The 24,319-nt window shown below is 39.5% G+C and overlaps 1 pseudogene; it reads left to right on the plus strand.

Moving 5' to 3' along the window:
- The first annotated feature begins 221 nt into the window (after positions 1–221).
- On the plus strand, positions 222–5,068 carry LOC108318963 (pentatricopeptide repeat-containing protein At4g38010-like; annotated as a pseudogene).
- The last annotated feature ends 19,251 nt before the right edge of the window (positions 5,069–24,319 follow it).

Below are 24,319 nucleotides of genomic sequence, written 5' to 3' on the forward strand. Positions count from 1 at the left end.
TGGTTTTAGTACTGTATTTTTGGGATGTTACAAGTTGGAAAGTTGCAAGAGTGAACCAGTGAAGCGCGGAATTTGCGAGTTCATACGAGCCTACTCAGAAGCAATTTTATGTGCGAGTTAACGAGGTTAGAGGGTGTGGGAACGTAAACTCCTTGTGATTTTGATAACCTTGTGTGCCAATAACTAAGCGTGGCTATGTCCACTCATAAATAGTGAAAGATTTTGGATGGATTGTTTGAGCACTGATCACTACCATGAGCAAGGCTGGGCAATCTCTGAAATCGGTTCTCTTGGATTTGATTCACAAGAGCAATGGCTTGAGATCCTTCAAGCAAATTCATGCGCATCTATTGACTTCTGCCCTTGTTGCCAATGACTTGGTTATTTCCAAAGTTGCAATTTTTTTGGGAAAACATGTTACAGATGTTCATTACCCTTGCAATTTCCTGAAGCAATTTGATTGGAACTTGAGCTCTTTCCCATGCAATTTGCTGATTTCTGGCTATGCCTCTGGCCACTTACCCTGGCTTGCAATCCTGATTTATAGATGGACTGTTAGGAATGGTTTTGTGCCTGATGTGTACACTATCCCAGCAGTTTTGAAATCTTGTGCAAAGTTTTATGGGATTGTAGAGATTAAACAGTTTCATTCCGTAGCTTTGAAGACTGGCTTGTGGTGCGACATTTATGTGCAAAACACTCTTGTCCATGTGTATTGCATTTCTGGGGACACTGTTGGTGCTGGCAAGGTGTTTGATGACATGCTTGTGAGAGACGTGGTCTCTTGGATTGGCTTGATATCTGGGTATGTCAAGGCTAGGTTGTTTAATGAGGCCATCACATTGTTTTTGAGAATGGATGTGGAACCTAATGTAGCAACCTTTGTCAGCATACTTGGGGCTTGTGGGAAATTGGGTTGTTTAAATTTGGGGAAAGGAATTCATGGGTTGGGTCTCAAATGTCTGTTCGGGAAGGAGTTGGTGGTATGCAATGTTGTGTTGGATATGTATATGAAGTGTGAGTCTGTCACTGATGGAAGGCAAATGTTTGATGAGATACCTGAGAAAGATATTATTTCTTGGACTAGTATGATAAGCGGGTTAGTGCAGTGCCAATATCCCAGTGAATCGCTGGACTTTTCTGCCAAATGCAAGGCTCAGGTTTTGAGCCGGATGGAGTTATACTTACTAGTGTGCTTTCTGCTTGTGCCAGCCTTGGGCTTCTTGACTACGGTAGATGGGTCCATCAGTACATTGATCAATGTCGTATCAAGTGGGATGTTCATATAGGAACTACATTGGTTGACATGTATGCAAAGTGTGGTTGTGTAGACATGGCGCAGCGTATCTTCAGTGGAATGCCTTCTACGAATATCCGTACTTGGAATGCCTATATAGGTGGCCTAGCAATAAATGGACTTGGGAGGGAAGCATTGAAGCTATTTAAAGATTTGATAGTATCAGGTGCAAAGCCTAATGAAGTGACATTTCTGTTTTAACAGCTTGCTGCCATTCTGGCTTGGTCAGCGAAGGCTGAAAGTATTTCAATGAGATGTCAAGTCCCCTCTGATGAGCGGGTCGCACCGTTCACAAAAGTATTTTGCACGAAAATAATGCAGTATAGTCTAACTAGGAAGTGACTCCTAGGTCGTCTCACAAGGACCAAATTTGGTTCAGTTTCGGATCAACACGTAGTTGGGGGGTTTTGTTTAGAATTTGTTTTGCAAGGAAAATTAAATTAATTAAAAGTTGAAAGTTAAAAACAATAAAATAAGAAAATTAGAAGCTATAAGTAGAAAACCGAACGGTTCTAACCAGTGTTAAAACCGAACGGTGATATAACAGACCGAACGGTCCAAAACACAGAACGAACGGTTGAAGTATAAATTGCACAGAAGTAAAACAAAACGAACGGTCTCCGAAATTGGAATTGAACGAACGCTAAATACCGAGCGTCCTAAGCAGAAACAACCCGAACGTCACAACAACAATAATGAAAAGCAAAACAGATAAATGGCCGAACGTCCTGACATATGGTGAACGGTCGGTTTTTAAACAAGCACGAATACCGAAGCCGAACGGTTTTGACCGAACGGTAGAGGTATGCGTAAATGAACAAGCCGTTCGGTCTCTAGCAGACCGAACGGTATAACAGTAAAATCAGAAACAGTGAATAGACCACATAAATGAATGTAAAAATTAAATTCAACACAGATTAAATTAAATGACAAATTTGAATAAAATAGTGAAATAAAATTGACATTTCAGTGACAGAAAATTAAATCAACTCATACATTGAAATCAAATTCATTACAACATCGAAAATAAAATCAAACCGTACACCACAGATTATTAAACGTCTACTGTGCCAATCACCTAGTATCCCGCCGTCTGTCCATTGTTCCACTGATCTCCTCCACGACCCTTTCTCTCCTCTCATACATCACTCTACACTCCATTACTATTACATTTTACTGAAATTCAAATCACTCTTCTGAAGTTGCCTACACTACTAGAATGAGAATCTGGAGCTATATGGACGAAAGGAACTCTCCCAGGCCTCCGACCGTCTTCCCTCTACACCACACTCTGCTTCCCCCTACTAGAGCTCTCCCCCCACTGCCTCTGGAATGTCTTATTTTAAAGCCAATTTTCTCCCATGTTAGCTTGCTCCCGTGACATTCAAAGTAATAAGATGGGCCCTCTTCTTTTCAGATGAATCACGTGAAGCTTCCACAGCTCACCATGCATGCCTCCATTCAAGCACCTGTTCTTTCCTAACAACACTTCTACTGCCGAGAACACCACTGCTGGATGCCTCTGCTGCCATGGCTTCCCTCCACGTTTCCATCATTCTCCAAAACAATTGCAGGTGTTGCCACGTTCCTCCATCATTCACGTTCCAAGACACCAACCGTAGCCTCCTAGTTTCCAGCCATGGTTCACGTGACATTCCCTTCTAGCTGGGAGTTCTCTTTTCTATCCACTAAGGCAATGAATCAACTCTTCTCCAAGTCATGGCAGCTGCAGCTTCAAGACCTTCCATGCATCACCGTGGAGCATCTCCTCTCTTTGCTGTGAACATTCTTCTCCATGCACGTGTGTGTTTCTTCACGGTGCAGTTCCCATTCCCGTGCTCCTTCATCAGCTGGGCAACCATCCATGTGCATCTGGATCCATCATTGAAGAAATAATGAGCTCTTCGTCCGGACAGTTCCTCCAAGTGTGTACCGTGTACTTCCTTCTCCATCACGTTGCTTACGGCCTCCTCCCTACAAGCTAGGAACTCTCGGCCTTACCCCTCTCCAAACTCTCCTCTTTTCCTCACATCCAAACTCAATACAAAGAAAATTACAAAAACCAAAAGCTCTTCTAAAAACTCTGAACCAAAAACTCTGCACTCTCTGGAACCTCACGGCTCTTAACACCCTCCTCGCTCTGGACTAACGCCCACACACTACTCACATTCACACACCTTCCATCTCTGTCTGCCTCTCTGGAACCTCACGGCCCCGTACTGCCAACCTCCTACTGTCTACCCTCTTTCGTCTTGACACAGCTTGAATTTTATAGAGGCATGAGGGCCGTATCTGATTTCTCTTCCGAGTCTTCCAGGGTGGCTGTTGCTTCTCCTAATTGAAGGTGCTACAATTTTCAGAAGCCAAAACTGTGTGTTCACGTGCAGACTCTTATTGAGCATCACTTTAATTTAATTTAGGTGTCCATCCAAGACCGTGTCTTTCTCCAAATGTGTCTTCCATTCAGCAAGTGATGGTCCCCAAGTTTTTTTATTTTTGTAGAGTGTATGTAGAGTAGGTAGTGATCCCCTCATTCACGGATAACACAACTTAGTGCCTTCTCATGTGCAGCCGTGTGGGACATGGTGTCTCCCACTACTTCTCTTCCATCATCACTTTAATCCATCTAACATATTCCCATTTGAAAATCTGATATTGCATCTTGTATGCTGCCGTGAATCAATGATTCACTCATTCCATACCTCTCCAAATTAGGACATGTGTTTCCTTTCCATGTTGGTGCCCCTTCACGTGCAAGTCCTGCAATAAGCTCTCAACGTCAATTTATTTTAAGCCACAAATAAGTACTCTGCTAGTGTTAATTTTATGATGACCGTGTGCTTCTGATTCAAAATAAAATGTGCACCTAATTAATTGCTTCTCCATAAAATAAATTTGTCCCTAATTTTTATCCAATAATTTCCTAATACAAATAATTAACCTTAGATAATTCAAATTAATCAAAATAAGAATTACTGGTCAAATTAAATACAATTGTGAAAAATGGGAAAATACTGGACACTTAAGAACAATTCCCCGATTAATTCTAGCACAATAAACTAAGTGAAGTGGAGAAAATAATGATTCATCACCCTCTACAACCTTTCTCCCTGGTTAGAACACTACGGCTGCATGGTTGATTTACTCTGCAGAGCTGGACTGGTGGAGGAAGCTGTGGAGTTGATAAAGACAATGCCCATGTCCCCTGATGTGCAGATCATAGGAGCGCTTTTGAGTGCCTGTAATACATATGGGAATGTTGGATTCACCTAAGAAATCTTGAAATCACTGCAGAATTTTGAATTTCAAGATAGTGGCATATACGTGCTTCTTTCTAATCTATATGCCTCTAACAAGATTTTAAAGATAAGCAAGGCTCCTGGGTCTAGCATTATAAGGGTGGATGGTAAGAGTCATGAATTTTTAGTTGGAGACAGTAATCATCCTCAAAGTGAGGATATTTACGTACTATTGGACATCCTTGCCAATCAAATATACTCTGAGGGGCATATTAATACCCTCTGCTAATCAGACAAGCACACTTGACCCTGAGCTCACGTATTTTGTCTATGGACTTGAACAACTTCTAATGGTGCATTCTATAAAGTGTCTCTAAATCATTTTAGACTTGTCTTATTTATTATGCTCAAACCAGGCCAGATTGGGACTTGATATGGAAGTTCATAATAGTTACAACGCGAGAGCACTGCATTTATGGAAAAGATACGGGGTCACTCCTTGCCAAATTAAGCTTAAGCTTATGCATTGAGAAGCAGCTCAAGAGCAAGATGGTTTCATAGGTACCCTCTTTTAGGGGCCAAAGGGAAATTTTGTCGTGCCCGAGATAGTGACAACGTTTAATGTTTATGATTGTGAGCGATCGGTCAATGGTCACCTGAACTTTGACGACAGTAGTTACTATGCCACAAGCTCTGACATGAGACAAACATAATAGAAATAGAAGCCACTTGGGTAAGTTCAGATACGGAATGCGTCAACTCATTCAATGGCACGTGGTCATAATAATAGAAGAACTCTACCATTATTGGTAGTAGTTTTCCTGAAGCATGAGTGTAACATCCCAAAATATAGTAATAACCATAAATTAGAATTAATCACATTACATAATTAAACAGTGCAGTCTTATACTAAAGTCAGCTATCAAAAGCCGAACGGCACAACATACAGAGCTAACAAAAGTTCAAGACGAACGGTTTTACAAAACCAATAACCGAACGTCATAAAATTCTAAGAACGCCTACTCTACTGGACGATCTACGTCTCGACTTTCACTTCGACGTCCACAAGATTGTCTTCTTCCACCACTTCCTCCAAAAGAGTGTCTCCTTCTGCTCACATCCACAACGGATGATCATTGCATTGACAGGACGGACGTACAGGGATAGAGACAACACAAGGAAAAACGAAGGGTAAGCTTATGTAATTTAATCCATGCATCAAACATACAAATTTAACAAAACAATTATACAGTAATATCTCAACACATATAATCATCCAAAAACTCTCATTATACAGACTGTCCGGACTGTATGAATCTATGTATCTACAGACGTTCCATGCACCCGGGTGATGTAGTAACTGGGATACCCTTAACAGCTGCCACCCGAGGTTAGCCCTATCAGTCCAAAATACCCCTAAGGACTAGGACCTCCTGCCGTTCCCACACATGACCTACCCTCCTCTACTTGAGGACGAGCACTCACGGAACATCAGGATGAACTGCCATCAATAGCTTTACCATAGTCATACTATACAATTTTCCATATTCAAATCATAGAGACGTTCCTCCTTGGAACGCTCGTTCAAAATCCACCATCACTTATTCATCTCATATATTGTTCATTACGTATAATATTTCACTCTATTTTCATTTTCAACTTCCAATCTCAGTTCACAAAATAACGAACGTTTAGTTCTACTTATAATGAGGACGAACGTGAGAAAAGAGAACGATAACCTTTGTTCCAGAACCGAATAAATTTGACTACAAATACGCATCACATTTGATGAACGTCATTTACCATTTGAATCAGTTGAATGAACTGACTCTTGGAAGATTAGATCAATACTCAAAGAATAATTTAAGTACAGAACTCTAGGCCGGATCCAATGGATAAACCACCACAAGACGATTTCAGAACCATAACGAAAATAATTCTATTATAGAGACCGACTGCCAGTCTATGACCGAATGCGGTAAGAGGATTTTACTGAATTTGAACGTACGCTATTTCTACATGTTTGATAATTAAAGATGAATACGAGCGTTCGGTATAAGACCGAACACTACTTATGACGTACGCTGGGTGTAAGACCGAGCGCTACAATTCTCAAGTACAAGATATATATATATATATATATATATATATATATATATATATATATATATATATATATATATATATATATATATATATATATTTTACTTTATTTCGAAGATTCAGGTACGACTATTCTGAGCCGAACGCTCCAAAATAATGTTTCCACATGAGAACGTTCGTTCTCGATCAGAGTCCTTTCCAAATGAAAGAATTCCATTTTAACCAGTTTGCTAGAAAACCGAACGGTAAAGGACCGCTCGATGACGAACGTACAAAATCAGAGTAAGAAGTTCATATTCACATTTTCCACTATTTCCAACTTAAGCTTTTCAACATACCAGATCATACTTTATACTTCACATCCAAGATAATTTCCAAACCTTATAGTATCTACATTAATGATTCATACTTCAAATTAATAACTCATTTTCACATTCATATACTTCATACTCATCAACTATCATACATCATACGCATACTGAATACATATATTCACTTGTTCAACAACATACATTCATTTCCAGTAAACAGACAACAACATATGAATTAAATTAATAAGCTCCCCTTGTAACATCCCAAAAATTTCACCCTTTAAAAATTCAAAATTTAAACATTGTAATCATACAATTACGGTAACACCCCGAACCTCAAGCTCAAATCTTTACAAAGTTTACATCTCAGACAGAACAATAAAGATAACATTGAATCTTTCTAATACACTCTTCCATCTCTTCCTGCACTTGCACCAGATCACGCGACATCCCTTCATCTGCTCCCGTATACCCCGCGGTCGGTCTCGACATAGCTTCCGCGGTTGGTCTCGACATAGCTTTCGCGGTCGGTCTCGACATAGCTTCCGCGGTCGGTCTCGACATAGTTCTCCGCGGTCGGTCTTCCGCGCTCGACAAACAAGTAGGTGTAAATGCACAATGAATGAGTAATTAGCAAATAATTGAAGGAGAAAGTGGAGGGGTTTCCCGTTCACCTAAAGGGGTAGTAGCTGTGAGTGGTGGGTCTCTCCACCTTTAGTGCGCCAGCCATTATTAAACCCCATCATTACCTTCACAGTGGACTTGGCATAAAGGAATGATTAGGGAATATTCTCTAAAATCATATAAATAAGGGGTAAAAGGAGAAGGTATGGCATCTTTTCTGATATAATGATACACTGATAAAAACCCATTCTGACTTGATCGTCGGAGTGTTTATTGCAGGTCCACCCCCCATTACACTGATACTGATGGCGGAGGAGGCGAGAGAAGGAGCACCGTGCGCAGGAGGAGGAGTGTTTCAGGACGGAGGCGGCAGGAGTTTTCCTCGGTCCGATTCAGCAGAAACATTTTGGCGCCCACCGTGGGGCCGAGCGACGTCCCATTAGAAAAAACCACAAGGAACCAAGATCAACGCTCATTTCGGCCTCTACCAATTGTAACGCCCCAGCAACTGCCCCCACAGATCACCACCAGGCTTTTCTCAAAATTACCTTGCCAAGCTACATGAAAGAGATTCCCGGAAGTCCACAGAAAAATGATTGCTAATTGCCCGAAATGAGAAGCAAAAATATTCTTGGAAATCTTAATGCCATAATGATTTTCAAATCCTCCTAGCTATTATCCTACTGCAATAATTCTTGCTAAGTGCCATACCTATACAGTCTCCAGATCCCTCTCATTCCGGTGTATGTTCGATTCATCCATGTACCCCTTCCACCCGAAGTTGCCAAGAGCCGCTCCTTGTCTGTGTCCCCTGCACCATGCTTCTTGCACCGGCGTCACTCCCCGCCCTCGTCTCCGTGCCCGAGTGTCCCATGCCCACCAGCTTCCGTCTGGTTCGTCCTCGAACCACACCGTACTGGGAGAGGCTAGGCTCTGATACCATTTGTAACGCCCCGGCAACTCACAGGGACCGTCGACTACCCCCACAGATCACCACCAGGCTTTCCAGTGTGCTTTGTCCTCACTCGCACACTTTCTGGGAAAACTTCCCAGAAGGTCACCCATCCCAGAATTACTCCAGGCTAAGCACGCTTAACCATGGAGTTCTTATGAGTCAGGCTACCGAAAAGCAAATGCATTTTGGTGATATGAGTAGTTAAATCAATTCCTTTAAGCTATCCTTCAACCGTATAGTCCCATACCTATACAGTCTCCAGATCCCTCTCATTTTGGTGTATGTTCGATTCATCCATGTACCCCTTCCACCCGAAGCTGCCAGGAGCCGCTCCTTGTCTGTGCCCCCTGCACCATGCTTCTTGCACCAGCGTCACTCCCCGCCCTCGTCTCCGTGCCCGGGTGTCACATGAAGTGTAACACCCCGAAATTTGGTGTTACGCCGACTAATTTTTCCGTAAAACACGTAAGTAAAAATCAAATTTTTAATATCCAACCTCAACGGAAAAATAGTACGTTATTTATTACAAACCGATTATTCCGAAAATAAAACGTTTAAATAGTCAGGATCGAATATTAAAAATACATTCCCAGTCATCTATCCCATCTCTCTTTCATCCTTTATGCATGTTCAGAAGCATCAGCCATCACATCTGTAATAACATCTGCTCCCGTATAACATCACGCATTATACGATCATCACATTCACATGCACAAACAAGCAAGGGTGAGCTAACAAAAATACAATTCATATACATCATAAATATACTCATAATAACATACTATCATCCACACCTTAACCAGATCAAACTATATACCCAAGTATGAATTATGCTTCAACTATATTGCATATACCAATATGTATCAAAATATCAAATTAGAATGCATACACCAATATGCATTACAATATAAATCAGACTACATCCACCAATATTTCCGATCAATAATATGTACTAGCGTCACTCCCATCACTCTTTTCAGAGCTTCCCCGGGCCGTTACACATTACCCTAATGTGTAGTGCTGCTTCCCATCACTCTATAGGAAGATTCCCCGAGCAAGTACACAAGTCACCCTCCATCACTCTAATAAAGAGCTTCCCCGGACAAGTGCAAGTATACCCCTCATCACTCGCCTAAAGAGATTCCCCGGGCCCGCAAGCACAACAACGCCAATCAAATTTGTAATGAGCTTCACCAGACTAGTACCCCACGTCACCCCCATCACTCTTACATAAATGTAAGAGATTCCCCGGGCGGTTACACACGTCACCCGTGTATAGGGTTACTTCCCATCACTCTATAGAGCTTCCCCGGGCCAGCAACCACAACGCTTACTATCCACCACTCATTCAATGACACCAAGCAGCCAAAAATACGCATATCCGATAATCCTCACAATACCAACCCAACCATACCATAACGCACATATCATATCATCATCACATAATCATCACAATACCAAATTTTAAACAATTCAAGTTCTTCATTTAACATGAAACTTATAATCAAATCATATACAACCATGATTTCAACAGTACTTGTAAGACCCTGGAAAATAACATACACTGGAGTACGCGTGGCAGCTGGAGAACGAGACACCTCAACAACGTACGTGGCAGCCGCAGGAAGAAGCATTCCAGCAGCGGACGCCAGGTGTCACGCTGCATGGAGTCTGGAGTGACGAGCGTAGTGCAATCTGCGTGTCACTCGGAGAACGTTACATTTCAGTGATGAACGCCAAGTGTCATATCGGGAGGAGTTGGGAATCGGTAGTGGAGAGCACGTGTCCGCCAAAGAGAGGACGTTCGTTCGGCGCTGGAAGCAAAACATGTGTTCCCAGAAAGAACTCTTCTCTCTCTATACGCACACTCCTCTCAGAACTCTGGAGAATCCTTTTCTCTCCTCCTTCTCTCTATGATTTCCTCACCTTCTCTCTAAGATCACCACCGTTTCATCTCCTCCGATCACGATTTCGACACCATAGAAGGACTCCTGGTGACAAGGGCTTCAAGAAGAACCGCTCGGTTTCAGAAGCTGAAGCTGGTAAGTGTCTTCCTTAGTTATTCGTTCTTAGGTTTCCTGAAAAGTTAAGTTTTGGCTGCATGCAAGTGTGTAGTCTAAGTGTTTCGATTTTCTTGTGGCTAGATTTGATTTGGGAAGAGTTAAGTGATATTGAGGGTAGAAAAACGTTAGTTGGACGAAGCCAAATCTTGCGTCTAGGACAAGCTGTTTGCGAATCCGGGTAAGGGAAGCTTATTGATTTAATTCATACGCTGTTGTATGTTGTTGAAAACGTATGCATGTTGATGAATGAAAGAATGTATGTATGCAGTATGAGTATGAATGCATGATGGATGATGGTTGAGATGTATGATTATGAACATGGATATTTATGGTGTATGAAATAAATCTGTATGATGATGTTGAATATGAATTATTTAAAATGATTGTTATAAAGTTTATAAATTGAAATTTATATGAAGTATAAAGTATAAGCTGAAATGTTGAAATCTGGAATCTGTTATAGTTGAAAAATCTGAATATGGTAATTCTCTCTATGATAAATTACGCTCGTCATCGTACGGTCTTATACCGATCGGTTCCCTGAAAATGACTTAAAATGGAATTCTTTCATTTGGAAAGAACTCTGATCGAGAACGAGCATCCCCATTTGAATTACTATGTTTGAGCGTTTGGTTCAGCTCAGCTGTATATAAATACTTTAAACATTAAAATAAGTAACGTTCGGTCTTAAACCAAGCGTTCGTCCCAAATAGCGCTCGGTCTTAAACCAAGCGTTCGTCCTAAATAGCGCTCGGTCTTATACCAAGCGTTCGTCTAAAATAGCGCTCGGTCTTAAACCAAGCGTTCGTCCCAAATAGCGCTCGGTCTTATACTAAGCGTTCGTCTTAAGTAGCGCTCGGTCTTGTACCAAGCGTTCGTCATAATTGGTGCTCGGTCATCTACCTAGCGTTCGTCATCAGCGGTGCTCGGTCTTATACCAAGCTCTCGTATTATTGAATAACCACTTGGATAAAATAGCGTTCGTTCAAGTATCAAAATATTCACTTTTCCTTACGTTCGTTCAATTACTGGCATCCGTTTTCCGTATGCGAAGTACTACAAAAATAGTTCTAAATATTCTTGACCCTCCTTCTTACATTTGATCTGGTCTAAGGTCTTTATAATGAAAATTCCTCTAAGTACCAAAGTACCTCCAAACGAGTTAGTTCATTTAACTGGTCGAATAGATAGTAACGTTCGTTATATAATTCTCCGTTCATTCAGTACTTTTCTTTGGACGTTCGTCCTAGTTCTTCAGAGGACTGAACGTTCGTCATTTTATGCTCTTAAATCTAAAGATGTAAATGATGATGAATTATGAAGTTTGAAAAGATGAACACTATATGGAATGATTATATGAATATGGATTTTGGACGAGCGTTCCAGGGAGGAACGACTCATATATGTTGAATGTGGAATTTGGCAAAGTATGACTGTGGGCATGCTAATGCTGGCTTGGTCCATCCTGATATTCCGTGATACTCATCTTCACGTAGAGGGGAGTAGTTCATGTGTGGGAATGGCAGGAGGTCCTTAGTCCATAAGTTAACATGGGCGACGTAAGAACGGACTAACCTCGAGTGGCAGCTGTTGAGTGTATCCCAGTTACTACACCACTCGGGTGCAAGGACGCCTGTAGCTACACAGATTCATACAGTCCGGACGGTCTGTCTAGTATATCTATATATATATATATATATATATATATAATTTTCTATGTTAAGTTACATACTATGTGTGTGAATGGAAATGTTAAATGTATATGTTGATGTACGAATTAAATTATATAAGCTTACCCTTTCGTTTTCCTTGTGTTGTCACTTGTCTATGTACGTTTGTCCTGTCCTTGCAATGATCATCCGTGTGGATGTGAGCAGAAGGTGAGGCCACTCTGGGAGACGTGTTTGAAGAAGAGAACCTGGTTGAAGTGGAAGTCAAGGCCGAGCCTTAGACCGCTCGTTCACTTTTTAGCTTGAATGTTAGTTTATTTTTGACGTTCGACTGTTTGATTTTGTAAAGCCGTTCATTCTAGGCATGCACTGTTTCCGCTTCGTACGTGTTAATTCTGTATTAAAGTCGTTCGGCTTTTGAACTTCGTTTTATTAATTTAAAGACTGCTTGAGGTGACTGTTAATTGTAATTAATTCTGAATTATCGTAATTACTGTATTTTGGGATGTTATAGTACTTAACCATCCAAACATCATTCTCATATCAATTTGTAATCTCAAACAGATCACCCAACATTTCCATATCAAATAGATATATCAAACAACTCAAAACAGTGTACACATAACACATTTTCTTTAGGTAACTCAAACAGCTTTGAAACCATCACCAACAGTTCTGGAAGGGTCAAAAACCCCCAAAACGACCTAGAGAACGTCCAAAACAGACATCCAGAACCCCCAAAACTATCGAAAACAAATTCTGCAAAGTGCAGATGCGAGTTAACTATTTGGACGAATGTCATAAACCATTGGACGGACACTGTTTGGACGAACGCTGTTACTCTTAGTCGAGCACTATTGGGACGAACGCTGTTAATGCTAGCTCTTCATGGACGAACACTGTGAGATCAAAGACTCTGCCGAACGCTCAAAACCGAACACCATATTGAATTCAACACTGTTTGAATGAGCGCTCAACGATCAAACCCTATGAAGACCGAACGCTCACTTAACCATCAACTGACCGAACACTACTAACCAGCGAATGAACGAACGCTACTAACCAACACCTGAGCGATCGTTACTAAACCATAACTTGAGCGATCATTATTTAAACCAATGACCGAACGCTATTAATGTCATCCCCTAAAACCGAACGCTCTCCAGACAAGGACGAACGCTAAATGCCTAAGCCAAAGCATGATTATGACCGAACGCTACTAAGAAGAACGAACGTTAACCAAGCCAACATTTGACCGAACGCCAATCAGCACATGGCATGACCGATCGTCCAAATCCGACGAGGACGAACGGTCAGTTTTCGCATTCTGCAGAATTCTGCAGAATTTTGCAGAATGGTAGCAGAACCTCCCTTGACCATTTCTAACCACTTTTCTCAACTTCTTAGACTCTTAATTCTCGTTTTAGACTTAATTAAATTTATCCAAATGATTCTAAGCATTTCTACTACCATTTTTAAGTGATTAAATTTCACTTTCAGCTCCAAAACACTAACTTCAACAACTTAGGGACCCAAATTTGATTCTACTACTTGGAACATGTTTTAGACCACTTTTATGTTTCTAACAAGTCACAATAGACTTGTCTAGACTCCCCAAACAGTCCAGGAACACTGTAGCCCTTATTTACTCAAAATCCCTACCTCACTTCCTCTAAAATAGCCCAAATTGACCATAAAGACACTTGATTTCCTTTCTAACAGCACTACCACTGAATTTTCATGTCAACACAGATCCAACATACATAATTCCAATAATCATCTCATACTTCCATCAATTCATCCAACCAAAAATTCATTAACTAAGCAAAACACACAATTTTCGTATTCCATGAAAAGTGAGTTAAAACTTCCTTGTTTACCATCGTAATTCATACCCAAATCCATCAAAACTTCATTTACGCATATACCAACATGCTAGAACGAATTTCCATCATCCAACTTATGCAGAATTCATATATTAAATCTAACTTCCCTTACAACTTTACTTTCAAGCTTCTTTCATATTCAGAATTCTCAATCCATCATTTAATTATCTCACCTTATCATATTGATAATAACAAGTCCATAGATTCAAACAAAAAACCAAAGATCAAGGATCAATCTAACATCATCTCCATATGCTTAAAACATTTCATCCAATTCATACAAATTTTTCCACAAAGTAAAATACATAGATTAGCTCCCCTTACCTCTTGAAGATCTTAACTTCTTCTTCCAGGAGAGTGACTCTTCCCTTCCTTGGTAGACCAAGCAAGCTCCAACACCTCTGCACACTTAGAGTTTCGTTCTCCTCACACCAAAAAGCTCTCCACTCTCCCAAACTTCCAAGTCTGATTTTTGATTTAAAGAAATGGTTCCATGACAAGCAAGGACCCAAGATATTGTAATTTAGCAATAAAAGACCAACATCTGGCCATCCTAATCCATTTTCCAGCCCCAAAATCCGGAAAGAATGGTTTGTGGGAAGATTCCCCAACCTTGCACGCTCATAAAAACGTGTTCCAGGCTGTTATGTTTCCATAACTGACGTAGCTAATCGATTAACTCAAGTGCTAATCGATTAACTCGAGTCCAGAGGTTAAAACACGAATTTTCTCTGTATTAATCGATTAACTACAGTAGTTAATCGATTAATCCAGTAGAAAACTCAAACAGCACATCTGTCACAACTTTGACAGTTCGGTTGAACTCCTTCCCGAAGTCGGAATTAGGCGTATGAGTACTCGAATCGAAGCTCTTTGAGTCTACTTTCCAATGGAAAAAGAATCAACCCAAAATACTAATTGTATAAAAAGTTATACATAAAATAGTAAACCATGTCAAATTTTGACAGCATTCTATTTTACACTACAACTTGAAATTTTTACAACTTGGTAAAATTTTGAGTAAAAATTTTGAGTTTACAAGGGTCTTACACCAATCTACTCCCATAAAAAGAGTTTGAAGTCTTTACTTTATTGTGATTTAATATATATCTTTTACGTTAACAAATATTATTCTAAGAGAATTGGAGCAATAAAATATACGACGACGCACCCCCACATTGGAGCGATATCGGGGCGGCATCCACCGCGGCTGAGCCAACCACCACTTCAGGGCCATCTGTCATCTTCCTCAGCGTGTGATGCCATCATAGATCCTTCCCACTTAATTTTGTCATTTAATTGGGGTGCAATATCCTTAGTTTGGTTTAGCCGACCAGAATATATACAACTCATAAGATTTGGTCTTCTTCGTGCTTTTCTTAATTCATGAGTTATGAAATAATGATTACATGCACAAAAGGCGTACCAGTAAATCCCATTCATAATCATGTGAAGAAAAACCAAAATATTATTTTATCAGGGATCACCTTCGGCACCTGGGTATATTGTTTTATTACTTTTTGAGATTAACCCTTTCTTTATCGTTCCGCACAGAAGAAAGGCAACCCTCTGGCACATCATGATGCCCAACAATGATGTGGCAAGGAAAAGAAAATAAATCAGGGATCACCTTCGGCACCTGGGACAGTTTCGAGGACCAATGAAGGAATATAGATGTTACGGTGATAAGGGTTTCAGAGAGGGAAGAATGTTTACGACGCCCGGATCTTTCAACTCACCCGGGGGCGGGGTCATAAACCCAGCAGCGAAATCATCCGAGTCCCTTCCAGCGCATTACGAAGGCGAAAGTGGAGGTGCTTGATACGACTGTCGCGGTCATACAAATTTGATTGCAAATAATGAATGCAGTATAGTTTACTAGGATGTGACTCCTAGGTCGTCTCTCAAGGACCAATACTGGGGTTCAGTCTCAGATTTAAATACGAAGTGGGGGGGGGGGTTTGTGGATGTTTTTGTTTGACACGGAAAAAAAAATTTAAAACTGGAATTTAAATAAAACGGAATTTAAAAACAGTGAAATAAATTTTAATGATGGAAAAAACTGAACGGTAAAAGACGGTAAAAATTAGAAAACGTCTGAAAATAAAACAAACGGTAAAACGCAATGACAGAATTTAACAGTGCAGAAAATCATGAACGATAAACTTAACAGATAAAAACATTTAACTGAAAATGGAATTCATCAAAGGTTTCAACACTTGAAATAAAATTCTTGAACAGTACAGGTAAAAACGAGTAAACTGATCCAAAACACTGTAACAACTACAAGCTTTCAGAAATAAAAACTGGACCATTGCACTGTTCAAAATAAAAATCGATAAGGCTACTGGAAGAGAAAGAGCCGTGAGCTTCTTCCAGGCCTCCAAGGCCATCCTTCTCTCTGGAATTCTCCCTTCTCTTATAGCCAAAATTCGGTCCTGCTCCTGTATGCATTCCTTCTTTCCAGCCAATTTTTCCACCTTGGTTTTGTTTTGTTGCTTCCTTTAATTAATTCCTTAATTTGCTGAGCATATTGTATTCCTTGGACGTGGGAAAAATCTTGTCTTCTTCTCCAAACCATCCCAGCCGTGGGCTCCCTTCTCCACTCTGACGTGAACGGACGCTGCTAGTGATGCTTGGACGTTTGTTTTGCCTGGTTGCTGGTGGTGATGAAGCATTGCAGCTGGATGATGATGGATCGAAAGTGGCTGCCCATCATGAAGCTTCTCGGACGCTTGCTGGATCAGCTGTGGCAGCACCTCCAAACGTGCGGACCAGCTGCTGGCCGGTGCATTCACGCGTTCCAGCTCCCTTCGGTTACTGCTGGACCGAGAGTCTCCTGTTTTGCATGGACCATTAAGGTTGTTTTCCCACTCTGCTAGTCGTGAATGCTACTGGACAGAGCTGTTGTATGCTTGAAGATAGCCGGCTTGCACACTTCTTCATCTTCCCTTTGCTTTGCTTTTGGATGATTGTGTGCTGGATTGCCGTGAGAAGCTGAACTGGAGTTGGATGGAAGAAAGCTTGCTGGTCTACTTCACGTGCTGCCCCTCTCATTAAAAACGTTCACAACCCAAGCTTCAAACAAGTGTGGCTGCAGCTGGATTCTTCTCTCATGATGCTGGAATGGAGTTGCTGCTGTCTGGACCAGTTTCTTCTTTGCGGTTGGCTGCATCATGCTGGACGTTGCCTTAGCATTTTGCAATCCATTTTTGAGCTTTCAATCAACCAAGTGGTGGTATCCTCCATTGAAGTCTTCAACATTCCTAGCTGCTGTAAATGAAGAAAACCGTGTGTGCTTTTCCATGTGTTTTGTAAAATTCTTTAAAAGTAAAAGAAGATATGCCCTTTTTCTATTATGTGGCCCGTGTTGCTCTCCTGGAATGAATGAAATAATCCATATCCTATATCATCAAAATGCTTTCCTCCTTCAATTATTACTACGTAGCAAAAGGGGACCCTCCATTCAATAACTATAATTTCTCCAACACAAATCATGAATCCACTTCCTTTCCATTTGGTCCGTGAGCCTTGACAATGCAAAAAAAAACGTGACATTCCATGGGTGGTGGCTCCCACTTGTATTTGCTTTGGTTAATGCTTGTTGTAAGAATTGTACATATGAACAAGGTGTGAAACCAACTTTGAATTCTCTTCCAAGTAAATTAAGAAACCGTGAGCTGCATTTGGAAACGTGATCCCTTCCATTATGCTTCTTGAAATTCAAAAATATTTCATCACATATCAATACACATATTAAATCACTACAATGTAGCTTCTTCACAAACACACTGTGTGAATGTTCTTCCAAATGTCCTAAAATTTTTACAGAATTTTCCCTGTACTCAATAATGTAAATAATTAGTCTCAGATAATTCAAATTAAGTAAAATAAGAATTTCTGATCGAATTAAGCACAATCAATAAAAACGGGAAAATACTGGACAATTAAGCACAATTCCCTGATTAATTTTAGTACAATAAACTAAGTGAAGTGAAGAAAATAATGATTCATCAGTGCTCAACTCCAACCACCCGGGCGTCCATCAGGGACCGAGCGGCTCCAACGCAATCCGCGCTCGGTGAACCAATTTTATCAAAGTGGTTAATCCGTTCGGGCCAATAGGGAAATTCAAGCTCATCTTCGCCGACGACATCAGGAATCTCAAGGTTGCATTTGCTTACCCTTGATGATGGACTGGGTGTAAGGTCTCGAAAATTTAAAACCTCCACCTGTCAAATCACGTCATTAATGGTCTAAAACCCTGTCCAAAAATTGTATTAAGAAACGCACCCACACCCTCTCGTTCTGAGCACCATTTAATGCACCCTCGCCACACGTGCAGTGCCATTAAAACGCACTCACACTCATTCTGCATGCAACTGCCAAGTGTCACTTTGGAACATTCGAAAACGTTAGTGGAATCCAAGTGGCAGCAGGTGAATGGACGTTCGTCCTACGTGGGGAGAGAAATTACTTTTCTGAAAAACACTCTTCCCACTTCTCTGCATGCTTCGTCTTCTTCCCTAAACTCTTGATTTCCAAATTCTCTGCCTTCTCTCTAGAACCTTCATCTTCTCTCTACCATAACTTACCTTCTTCTTCTACGATTCAATTTCAGAGACCGTAGGAGTGATTCAGACGCCATAAGCTTTCCATCAAACCGAACAAGTTCAAGTTTTGAATCTGGTAAGTTCGTCCCTTAGTCGTTCATTATTAGGTTTCATGCAAAACCAAATCTGGTTACATGCATTCTCTTTATCTGAATCAAATTTTGATTCTGGGAATGGTTTTTAGTTCGCAAGAGTTGAGTGGTCTGAGGATAGAAGTGATAGTTGGGCGAATCCAGAATTTCACGTTAGGACGTTCGTTCACTACTGATCCAGGTAAGGGAAGCTTAGTAATTTAATTGATACTTGTATGTAATGTGAAAGCATGATGTGATGATGTGAACTGGATATATGAGTAGTATGTTTTGTAATTATGCATGAACGAACACAGTGTTTGACTGAATATGGGTGATATTGTTTGAATTGTATGTTGATGATGAAACGTAATGAATTGGAAAATGGATAATTTTTGTAGAGTATGAGACGATAATATGAATTCTATAAAGTATGTGATTTTTGATGGAGATAAAATTATAAGATATGAATCGTATGAAAAATGTTGAGTTAAGATAGATGAAAAATCTGAAAAATGATATTCCTTACCCTAATAATGCACGCTCGTCATCGAACGGTCTTATACCGTTCGGCTTTCAAATAAATAGCTAAATGGAATTCTTTCATTTGGAAAGAACTCCGCTCGAGAACGAGCGTCCTCTTGTGAAAGGCTAGGTTTGAGCGTTCGGCTCAGCCTAGTGTTACCCGACGATCATAAATTAATTGAAGTTATATTAGTAACGCTCGGTTTTATATCCAGCATTCGTTATAGGTAGCGCTTAGTCTTATACTAAGCGTTCGTCCAAATCGGTGTTCGGTCTTATACCGAGCGTTCGTCCTAATTAGTGCTCGGTCATCTACCTAGCGTTCGTCCTAAGTAGTGTTCGGTTTTATACTGAACGCTCGTCCTTACCTTTGATTTCTGAACGGACGTAACTAGCGTTTGTCCAAATTGTCCTTGTTACATTTATTACTAGTCTTTGTATTTTTATCCAGTGGGTTTTGACCCTGAATCTTGATACTTAATTTATTCTAAGTATAAATCGAATCGTTCTAGAGTCAGTTCATTTAAATGATCCAAATTGTCACGACGCTCGTCATGAAAAGTGTGTCAGCTTGATTCTTTCGGAAAAGAAAACCTTTTGGTCTCGTTTTAACGTTCGTCCTCATTATGAAGAGGATTGAACGCTCGTCATTTTATGAAAGTGGAACTAAGAATGAAAATGTGATTTAGAGGAAATATTATAATGTGTGAACAGTATAAGAGATGAAACTATGATTATGAAATTTGAACGAGCATTCCAAGGAGGAACGTCTCTATGATTTGAATAAGAAAAGTTGTGTAGTATGACCATGGTAAAGCTGCTGATGGCAGTTCATCCTGATGTTCCGTGAGTGCTCGTCTTCAAGTAGAGGGGAGTAGGTCATGTGTGGGAACGACAGGAGGTCCTAGTCCTAATGAGTACTTTGGACTGATAGGGCTAACCTCGGGTGGCAGCTGTTGAGTGTTTCCAGTTATCACATCACCCGGGTGCACGAACGCCTGTAGATACATGGGTTCATACAGTCCGGACGGTCGGTCTTATGGGAGTTTTGGATGATTAAATTCTATGCGGATATATTATTGTATTTCTGGTGTGTTGATTTGCATATGTTGATTTGTATGTTGGCTGTATGAATTAAATTACCTAAGCTTACCCTTTCGTTTTCCTTGTGTTGTCTTGCACCTGTACGTCCGTCCTGTCAATGCAATGATCATCCGTGTGGATGTGAGCAGTGTTAGCAAATTGATGAAGATGAAGTTTTGATGATGTCCAATTCAAGTCAAGAACAAACAAGACTCATGAAGAATGATCTTTGAAGACTTGTAATCTTTTGTAATAATTGTATGAACACAGGAAAATTAGTAGTTTTATGTATGCATTCAAAAGTGATGTAAAAATAAGCCATAAGCAAAATTCTGTGCAGTGCTAATCGATTAACAAGAGGTGCTAATCGATTAGCGTTAATCGATTAACAAGGGCTGTTAATCGATTGTTCCAGTGCGCCATGAAGAAGCCCAGCATTGCAGTGTTAATCGATTAACACAGGGTGTTAATCGATTAACGTTAATCGATTAACAAGGGCTGTTAATCGATTAACAAGGTGAACGTTTGAAAAACTAGCCGTTTTTAGAGCCGTTGAAGTATCCGTTGGGTTGTTAATCGATTAACCACTGTAGCTAATCGATTAACACTGTCAGAAAGTCTAAAAGCGAAAATGGAGGAGCCTTTGGATGAGTCTATAAATAGACTCTCATTTTCTCTCAACTCCAACTCTTCCCTTGTGCTCAAATACTCTGAAACTCTTGAGAATTGTGTACTCTTGCTCAGCTAAGGAAACTCTGTCTGTAGAGTTGGTGAAATACTGCTACGGTGATAGAGGAATAGCTGGTTCATCCTTGGTGCATCTAAGGAAGTGTTTGGAAGAGGAATTCATCCTTCGTGAAGTATTCGGAGGAAGTGTTTCATCCTTTGTGAAGATTCAAAGGAGGTGTTGTTTCATCTCTTGTGGCTTCAAGAGAGGTGTTTTCTAAACTTTTACAAATTGTATCTGTGTGATTGTAGTTTGTAATAGTTTTGTGATTAGTGAAGTGTTTATCTTGTTTTTGAGATAAGCGACTGGACGTAGGATTGGTAAGATCCGAACCAGGATAAAATCAACTGTGCAAATTTCTCTCAACCTTACTCTATTTTATTGTCTTTATTATTTGCTAAGTAAGTTTAATTGAGTAGAAATTTTTAAGGCACACGATTTTAGTAAGAACCAATTCACCCCCCCTCTTGGTTTGTTATCCCACGCTAACCATTCCGCTGCAGCCGCTCTGACAATTGGTATCAGAGCTTGCTTTGATAGTCATTCAAATGGCGGGATCACATCAAACCTTTGCAGAGGGTGCTTCTATCAATAGACCACCACTATTCACAAGTGAAAATTACGCATTCTGGAAGGTAAGAATGCAAATTTTTATGGAATCTATTGATATAGATATTTGGGATGCTGTTGTATCTGGTCCTTTTGTTCCAATTAACAATATGCAGGAACCAAAGCCCCGTGACCAATGGACTGTTGAAGATAAGAGAAAATTTGGTAATGATGTAAAAGCTCGTAATATTATTTCATCTGCTTTAACTGTTGATGAGTTTTACAGGATTTCTATTTGTAAAACTGCACAAGAAATGTGGGAAGTACTTAGAGTAACCCACGAAGGTACAGATGATGTTAAGAGAGCAAGAAAGAATACATTAATCCAGGAATACGAAATGTTCAGGATGAAGCAAGGGGAAACAATAGTAGATGTTCAGAAACGCTTCACCAACATCGTAAATCATCTTATTGGATTAGGTAAGTCTTTCGATACTGATGAGCTTAACATTAAAATTTTGAAATCTTTAGACAGGTCTTGGCAACCAAAAGTGACTGCAATTTCTGAGTCACAAAATCTCAACACGATGACAATGGCTGCATTATTTGGAAAGTTGAGAGAGCATGAACTTGATCTTGGAAGACTTGATGAAGAAGAAGCAAAAGCCAAAAACAACAAGAAGAGTTTGGCATTAAAGTCGGAGGTTGAAAGAAACAAAGGTAAATCAGAAGATGAAGACTCAGACGAAGAAGAAAATTTAAGTCTCATGATCAAAAGGTTAAACAGGTTCATGAAGTCTAAAGGTAAAGGAAGATTTAGATACGAAAAGAAAGATAATCAAGCATCTTCCTCAAATTACCGATGTTACGGCTGTGGAGAAAAGGGGCATCTAAAAGCAGACTGCCCAAATCAAAAGAAGGGTGAAGAAAAGAAGGAGAAAAGATTCTTCAAGAAAAAGAAGGCCTACATTGCCTGGGAAGACGACAATGAGACCATTTCAGATTCAAGCGACTCAGATGAAGAAGCAAACATCTGTTTGATGGCAGATGATGATAACGTCAGCCAAGTAAGTAGTTCACACTATTCTGATAATGATAGTCATATGGATGAAGATGAACTGCATGATACTTATGCTGCTTTATTAGTAGAATCTGAAAAATTAGATATAGCTCATAAGAAATTGAAAAAGGACTTCAAAAAGTTAAAATTGAATTTTGAAAATATTCTTGAAGAAAATGAAAATTTGAAAATTACTTCTGAAAACTTCTCTAAAACAAATGATAATTTGAAAACTGAATTTACAAATTTATCTGAAGAAAACAGAAGTTTGAAAAATAAATTTTTATATCAAGCAGAAGAAATTAGAAATTTAAAAAGTAAGGTTTTATATTATGAAAAAGAAAAATATGTTGCTAAAAATGAATGTGAATCTTGCATAAAATTCAAATATTTTTCTGAAAATACAACCACTGGAGAATGTAGTAAAGCTAATGAAAATAAGGTTGTTAAAAATAAGTATGTTCCTAAAATTAAACATAATCATAGAACCCGTAGAACTTGGGTACAAAAAGGAACAACTTATAGGAACACAAATGTTGCATCATGCTTTTATTGTATGAAAAAGGGTCATACATCTAATAAATGTAAAATTAAGCATTATGGTGTTCCAAGTGGTAGATATGCTTGGGTTGCAAAATGATTTTAATCTTTTTAAATCTAACCCAAAGGACCCATACAAAGTAGTTGGGTACCTAAATAGCTTGTTCTTTTTATGTTGTAGGAATTATCAAAACCAAGGAAGTATATGTGGTGTCTTGACAGTGGATGTTCAAAACACATGACCGGAGATAAAAAGAAATTTACAAGCTTCCGGAAAAAGGAACGAGGCTTTGTCACCTATGGTGATAACAACAAAGGAAAAATCCTTGGAATTGGAGATATTGGAAGTGAAGATACCTTGATGATTAAAGACGTGCTATATGTGGAAGGATTAAAGCATAACTTAATTAGCATTAGTCAATTATGTGATAAAGGATTCAAGGTAACCTTCGAACAAAATTCTTGCACTATTTATAAAGATGATTCTTCTGAAATTGCTTTGAAAGGAATTAGGCATAACAATATTTATTTGATTGATTTGGAAAATGCATCAAATAGGAATATTTCATGTTTAGTAGTAAAAGAAGAAAATCCATGGTTATGGCATAAAAGAGCTGCACATATTCATATGCAACAATTGAATAAACTCATTTCTAAAGACTTAGTAATTGGTCTACCAAAACTAAAATATGTGAAAAATAAATTGTGTGATGCATGTCAAAAGGGAAAACAAGTGAAATCATCTTTCCATTCGAAAAATGTTGTTTCTAGTTTAAAACCCTTAGAACTTTTGCACATGGATTTATTTGGTCCCTCTAGGATAAAAAGTTTTGGAGGAAATTATTATGCTTTAGTTATTGTGGATGATTATTCAAGATATACTTGGACTTTCTTTCTTACTCTTAAAAGTGAAGCTTTCAAAGAATTTAAAAAGTTTTCAAATTTAGTTCAAAATGAAAAGGACTTGAAAATAAAGGCTATTAGAAGTGACCATGGAGGTGAA

Source organism: Vigna angularis, chromosome 8 (assembly GCF_016808095.1).
Source record: "Vigna angularis cultivar LongXiaoDou No.4 chromosome 8, ASM1680809v1, whole genome shotgun sequence".
NCBI lineage: Eukaryota > Viridiplantae > Streptophyta > Magnoliopsida > Fabales > Fabaceae > Vigna > Vigna angularis.